This window comes from Stegastes partitus, unplaced genomic scaffold (assembly GCF_000690725.1).
Source record: "Stegastes partitus isolate 25-593 unplaced genomic scaffold, Stegastes_partitus-1.0.2 Scaffold1926, whole genome shotgun sequence".
Taxonomy (NCBI): domain Eukaryota; kingdom Metazoa; phylum Chordata; class Actinopteri; family Pomacentridae; genus Stegastes; species Stegastes partitus.
In genome coordinates, this window is record NW_007579657.1 from 75,396 (window position 1) to 82,955 (window position 7,560).

The window sequence follows — 7,560 nt, forward strand, 5'->3', positions numbered from 1 at the left end:
CCGAGGAGCCGCCGGTGCGCACTGGCTCACCTGGATCTGAGGAGCGGAGGCGAGCAGCCCGACACAGGTGAGCGCGTTAAAGTTTGACAGAGAGAGACTGGAGAGAGGCAGAAGAAATGCTGATGGATATGAGTTGTACTTTAAGGTACTGAAAGTTCTGTGGAGATGATGCTGATAGCTCAAGCGTCATTTCAAGAGGAAAACTCGAACCAAGCCTTTTTTTTCTCTCTGATTGGATGCTTATAAGATTTGCTTTGTTGTCCTCCAGGAATTCTGCATTTTTCTGAAATTTCTGCCACATTTCTGTAGAACAGTGTGGTATCAGGGTATTTAAGTGTCTCCACTCTTAATTTAGACTTTTTATAGTTGTAATATTATCAATTATTCATCCATGTTTTTGACTTAAAATGAAAGGATGGCATTTAAAGATGACACTTTCTCAGTTTTATAGTATTACTATTTAAAGATAATTGATAATCCATCATCAGAAGTGGTTCTGTTTTCTTCATTCTTATTAAAATGTCTGTATTTCGTGTTCTGGAGGAGCAGTTTCTGGGCTGCAGGCAGAGAACTGGAGCTGAAACTCAGCCCCAGAATAAATGTTTAAACTTTACTTCCTTTGCTCCAGCACAGTCTGATCTCCAGTTTTATGACGCGACCTCTATCATTTGAGTTGGAGGTGTGTCAGCCCGAGTGCACGGATGGGTAAACATACAGTAGATGTGCGTAATAGATGAGAAAGTGACAGCTGTGAGGAAACGAGAGGAGGGAGAGTCCACGGGCATCTGGCCAGGTGTTCCCAGGTCTCTGGCCTGCTCAGACACTCATGAGGAGATTAGTTTCACATCAACCCCACAAAAAAAAAATCTCACACAACACTTTGCTGGCTGCCAGGACACATGAAAAGGTCTGCTGCTGTTCAATTACCCAGAACACGGGCAGCTGATCGCTGACATTTCATCGCAGACGTGCTGCAGGTTCTCCTTCTTTGCTGCTGTATTACAGTTTGTTTGTTATTAACATGAACCACACACACTGTCCACGGATGAAGCAAACGGGCTTGAGCAGGATAGCCGGCTGCTGCTGGATCCATTTCAACCCATTAGCCTTTTAATTGGCTGTGAACGGCACAGCAGACAATTAATACAGGACTGTAAGACGACTGATGCTCTGTGGATTGTACACGAATGTGAGAGCGAAACAGACGAGGAAGGTGGAGATGAGTTCTTTGAAGAGTTGTTAAAAGAGAATAATGCATTAAGTAGAAGGACATTGAGTTAATGGAGGGCGACGATATCAGGTGACAAATGCCAGAAATAACTAAATTCAATGTTCTTTCTCGGCCACAGAAGTTCCAACCAAAGCCTGATTAACGGTGATTTACGGGGAACAAAAGCAGATGATGTGCCGACGTTAATAATCAGTGTTCAGGCTGGTGTCCCTGGATGATGTGAGACGAGCTCCTTCTTGCTATTTTAGGTGCCATCCTGACCTGAACTTCCAAAACCAACACAGAAAAAAGTGTGAGAGGTGGGGCATCTTTTTTTTCTAGAAGGCATATCCGGCTTTGGTCAAAGAAACCAGAACTTAACATTCACTTTAAGCCAGAATCTTTCCCAAAACTGAGCTGTTTTAGTTCCTTTAACCAGCATCATTTGGTTGTCGTTCACAGATCATGTAGAAAGTCAGAAAAAACACCAGTGATTCAGCGTCTGGTTATCAGATTGGAGCAATTTACGATTTATATTTACCAAAATGGCAATTTGGGAAATTCGATAAAACAGTTTCACACGATTAGGTTTAAGAAACGTTCTTTTATCAGTTCTCTGAATCACTAATAACAAAATAAAATCACTTAAAGTCACTGCTCGCTGCGATGGTCCTCCCGCTGTGCCTGCTCAGAGAGAATCATTGGATTTGCTGTGTTTCTCTCTATAATTTAATATTGGAAGGTCTCGACCCCGTGTGAAGCGCCCTCAGATGACTTACGCCCGGAGTTGGCGCAACACACATGCAATCCAATTGAATTAAACCGAATGGCTCGGTGAGACGTTTGGAATATTTTGCCAATGAAGCACATGAACTGCAGATAAATAAATCGTTTTGTGAGACCAACACGAGGTTTTCATGAAGGTTGAGGCAAATTTTAATGATCTAGTCAGACGTGATCAGCTCTTAACCACAGTCGATATTAAGAGGAGATAACTTCCATCCACACAGTCCTGGATGTTTTCAGCCCAAACTGAAGCAGCCATTGTTTGAGCCCCCTCCCGAATAATAAATCACTTTCATTACTTTCTCTTTTCCTTTTCTCAGGAAAACTTGTGCAAGCCGGCGTGAGCTCGCCAACATCTTTTTGGCAACGTGCACATGTACAAAACATTTTACATGCGGTCCGCGCTGCGTAATCCTTAAACACACAGCGATGATCCGGTTCAGCAGAGAAAATAAGAACCACTAGATCCTCATCATCTCCTCCTTCCCTCCTGTTTCCCAGGAATAAATAGTCCCAATTGCATAACCTCTGGCATCATCTGGAAAGAAGATGAATTAAGTAGGAAAAAAAAGGAAAAGAAACCAACAGTCACAATGATTTACTTTTATTAGACAATTTATGGCACCAAAACTGGAATTGTAGTCTGATTCTGATTATCCAAAAAGAAAATAGGCACTCAGCTGTCATCCAGAGGCTGAAGCGAGGCCCGAAGCCAGCGCTGGCCAGCAGCCAGCGGACCGACGGCCCTGAGCAGCTCCCAGGTATGAGCATCTGTAAATGAATCAGGCAGGTGAAACAAACTGGTGCTGAGAGACGACCAGTGTCCCCAAATAACCCGCTCCCTGTGAGAACCAGCTCCATGCCCAGGAAGAGTGCTTCTGAGGATCGGCTCTGGTCTCAGAAACAGTTAATTCCTTGTTCCTGCCGTCTCCTGCTGTGCTGTCCTCATTAGCTGCTCTCCGTAGACATTTAGGAGAGAGTCGCCGCCTTCGGGCTAATTTTAGGCCATCTGTACCAACGCCAGCTCATTAGCCTGATTCCCAACACTAGCCACGACTCGTTCATTATCAGAGTCGCCTCGCCCATATCCGTATCGTTTGTGCGTCGTGGTTATTGACCGAGATAAGTTATCGCCGGAGCAGTATAGTAAAGTCACTGGAGGACTGTCAACACAGATAGGAGCTCTTTGTTTTTGCTTATACAAGTTGGAAGTGCTTTTATATTTGCATGTCTCAGCGTAGAGTGCGGGAAGTTGGAGTTTCTTTAAACAGCAGAGAACAGTGACGGTAACCAAGTGCTCGTATAAACAAAGCAGCTCTGATAGCTAACGTGGTGCAGAGAGAAACCAACACAGGCACTGGGACGAGCCTGTGATTAAGTCTGCAGAGCCTTTGATTGGGAAAGTTTGCCAGCATTTACTGAACTTCTACTCTCTGAGCAGACAGTAATCAGCTGTGGAGAGAAAAACCCTGAACAGAAACACTCTGTGTCTTAAAGCCTCTCATGTGTTGTGTTCGATCATGAAGGTTCAGCTGATGAGTAATGCTCATACCAGTAATGGTGACTAATGATTTAATTGTTTTTTCAACTGACACCTTTTTTTTTTCTGCATATTGACTCCTCCAAGTTGTTGGACTCAAATGTTCCCACAGCAATGCTGCCCTGTTTTGGTTTGGACCTGAGTCCATGAGGTTAACATCAGCAGATTCAGTCCCGTTGTAACAGTATGGCACTTTGAGATGAACAGCTTTAAAGCATAGCAGACGAAGGAGAAGTGATGTGGAAAGAGTGATTGAAATATGACGTTAATGATGGTTTCATTCAGCTGTTTTTATACAGGTGAATTTTAATTGCAGAGAGGTCAAATGATTGCACTCAGGTGATCATGTATGACTTGTGTCAGGCCTCGTTATGGAACAACTTTGTGTTTTCTGCAGGGTGTTATATTCAGTGCACAGCAGAAGTGAGTACGTCCGTGTTCATTGTCACTTAAATATCAAATCCTTTGAACTTTACTTCAACTTCCTATCAACTATCAACTTCTTTTTTAACCTCTCAGCTATTTCTAAGTTGACATATTGAGTATTTCCTCTTATAAAGAATCAAAAACAGATACGAGGTGTGTCAGAAAGGTTCCAGGACTGGTGTCACAAAAGATAGATTTCAAATCCAAACTACAAACTACAAGTTTCTCCCTTCCCAGTAATCCCCCTGGAGTCTAACACACTTCCCCAGCCTTCTCTTCACGCCGCCATGCACTCCTGGAAGGATCCTTCAGCCATCCTGATGTCGTCCACGTCTTCTAAACGGGTCCCCTTGATGACCCCCTTGAGCTTGGGGAAGAGGAACCAACCCCACAGAGCCAGGTGGGGTGAGTAGGGAGGTTGCTCCAGCACGGAGATGTTCTTCTCAGCCAGGAGCTGTGGGATGCTCAGGGCGCTGTGAGCAGGTTGTCATGGTGAAGCAGCCTCCACTGGTCCTGTCACAACTCTGCCTCTTCTGAACAAAGCAAACGCTGCAGGATCTCTTTGTAGATGTGCTGGTTGATCATCTGAAGGGGAAACTCCTGGTTGGTAGTTTGGGTTTGAAACAGATCTTTTGTGACACCAGTCCTGGAACTTTTCTGACACACTTCGTACTTCAGACAGATGTGCCCCAAAGTGGAAACTCAATGCCACATAAGTGACACAAGTTAGAAAACCTCTGAAGTTTTTAATAGAAATTTGAGTTTCTGTGACAGCTCAGACAGTGTGAGGGACACTGTAGAACATTAATGTCTACTGATGATGTTCAAGAGTAAAGTCTTTTGATGCTCTTTGGCCAAAAAATTAAACAAGGTTAAACTTTACCTAAGAGCATGAAAAGATGCCTAATGAATACTGGGAGCACATTCTTCAGTCAGATGAGACCAAGATAGATTAGTTTGGTTCAAATGGGGTCCAGCATGTTTGGTGTGAACTTGGCCAGGACTACCACAGTGGATGCATCGTCCCGACAGTGAAGGCTGAAGGAGGGAGTGTAGTTAACACACTACCAGAACCATACTGGAGATTCTAATGAAGATGTTTCCTGACTTAAATCCAACACAACGCCTTTAGGATACATTAACGAGAAACAGAGCAACACAATCCCTTCAGTGAGCATCTGAAAAACGGTCTCTTCAGAAGATGCTTGGGTCTCTAATCAGAAATGAAGGTGGACATACAAAGTGCTGATTAAAGAAGGACGGCCTGTGTTGTTAGTATAGCAGTTTTACATCAGAGCAAACACCCTGCTGTTCTATATAAAAGTACTGCAGTTACATTAAGGTCATCCGGGGCTGAATCATTTGACATTTAAGTGATATTGCAGAGACGCGTACTCACTACCGTTGTATGCTGTAAATAAGCTCGCTACGAACCCACCACAGATTTAACTGAGACTATATTTAGCAGCAGGAATTAAACTTCTGGAAATTCCTGAGTCATTGTTGATGATGATGTATTTACGAAACTAACAGGGCAGGGTAGGGTTTCTTTACGGGGACCAGGACGGTGTTTCTGTTCTTGTTTTTTCCTTGTACATTAACTGGATCATTTATTTTGTGTGGTTAAGTTCCTCAGACGCTGCTCGTGTTTCCTGCTGCTGTAAAACTTGCAGATAGTGGTTACATATTATTGCAAATTATGTAACAAGAATATCAACAGATAAGAGTTTTGTTTGATTAAAGGGACTTACATATGTTTAAGAGGAGGCCGTAAAACATTATAGATCTGTGAGACAGACTTAATGTCGCTTTAAGAAGTTGCTTTTTTTTTAAACGTACGTCGCTTCCTTTGGTATGAAACCAATATGGAAAGATGCATTTTGTTCTTTCTTTTGTTTCCTTGAATGTCTTTTAATTTCTCCGTAGAGCTGAAGGAGATGTTAATGTGGACGCTGGTGCAATGAGGAAGTGGAAAACTGATCAGTCTTAACCCAGTGGAGGCACACGGCCGCCCCGGATGGATGCCTCGTTTCCACATCCTGCCCGTCTGTCACATTCGTCAGCTTTGTGTGTCGCTCGTTTTCTTCTTCAGTCATTCCCCTTTTACCCCCTTCATCCGGTGAGCCGGCACCCTTATTGTGACAGGCACACTCAATTACCCGCTCACAGCCCATTACCTTCACCCACACAGCTTTATCCACAGTATATGCTCCATTCGCTCAGAGTTGCATCTTGCTCCAGTCATGCGTGCAGCGGCCTAGCGTGTGATTAATGCACCGCCGCGAACACATGGAACAGTCAGCTCCTGTTAACCAAAGGAGAGAATCGAGAGAAACGACGGGTTTGTGAATATTCAGTAATTGTACGTAGGTGTTGATTTGTGGATACATTTGAATTAATTAATTTTGCTGCACAGCGTTCCTCCAAGACAGATAGTTTAGCTCCAGTGTTTAAAACTGTAAACACTCGAACTGTGAGTCATGCAACGCTTTTTATATTCTCAGTCCTGTTAGTGTTGTTAGTGTTCAGGGTTTACTTATTGAATTGAAGGAATGACAGTGTCCTCTGTCAAACTAAATTAATGGAAAGTAAGCAAGAGTTCAGAGTTCTGTCATGAGCGTCACTTTTCTGACCTTCGTGACCGAACTTTAAGGATCTGCAAAACACATCATCCTAGTTTTTAGTCACACTGGATGTTCTCTAAATTCACCAGTTTCTTGCTTTATTTTAGCTCCAAAAACTGTCTACAAACCACAAAGAATTGTCTCCTGATGCCACCCGGACACTCAGATGCTTGTTTCCGGCGGGTGATTATTAATTGGCAGATTAGGCCTCCTATTTGCACATCACATGCTTCACCTACAGACTGGACGTCGACTCAAAGAGAAGCCGCTTGTGTTTGATTAGATTACATTTAAATCCTCTAAACTTTCTACGTGACACTCGTCCCTTATTTTGCGATAATGAGTTAATTCTCGGTAGACTTTGTCCAGCAGGATCTGTCATCACAGCGACTATTCCAGGCTGATGGCCTCGTTGTCCTCAGAAGGTTCAACATGTGCTGCTGTCACAGCAGAAACGTCCTCTTGTCCTCAACTTATGGACAAATTGTCCCCCCAGTGGTGCAGCAAGGACAGTCTGTCATTTACTGATCTGACAAATGCCAGATGATTGATGATGAACAAACAGTTTGTGTAACATGATGTGTTTTCTATACACCAGTATGCTGTGCTGCGTATAATTGATGTGCTTTATGCTGAAAGAGAACAAGGCAGTGGAGGAATGCATTAGTCAGCAATGTGCAGAGTTGTTTTCTGTAACAAGTAGCGTAAAGAATCTTAGTTTTGGTTCAGTCATTTCATTGCAGTTGCTCCCTTTAATGCTCAGGTAGAATTTGGAGGTTGACTTTTTTGCTGTCAGACTAGAAGTTGATCAGTCTGGTCTCCTGTTAGCTTGGTGCTACTGCTTGGCCAAAAGCGACTACTGGTAGCTGCTGGTAGTGCCTGTGTTGTGTCTTCTTAACCAGCTTGCTATCTCTAGCTACTGGCCATGCTACCTTGAGGTTTGTTATGAGTCAGTTGGTGAGTGCCTTGTGCAG

General features: G+C 43.5%; 1 protein-coding gene across 1 annotated transcript in view; it reads left to right on the forward strand.

Moving 5' to 3' along the window:
* Positions 1 to 7,560, forward strand: part of LOC103373212 (5-hydroxytryptamine receptor 4) — a 27,425-nt gene continuing 19,865 nt past the window's right edge. The window contains exon 1 of the mRNA XM_008303054.1: positions 1 to 67. The gene's annotated coding sequence lies outside the window, so the exon portion shown is untranslated. The remainder of the gene's footprint in view (positions 68 to 7,560) is intronic.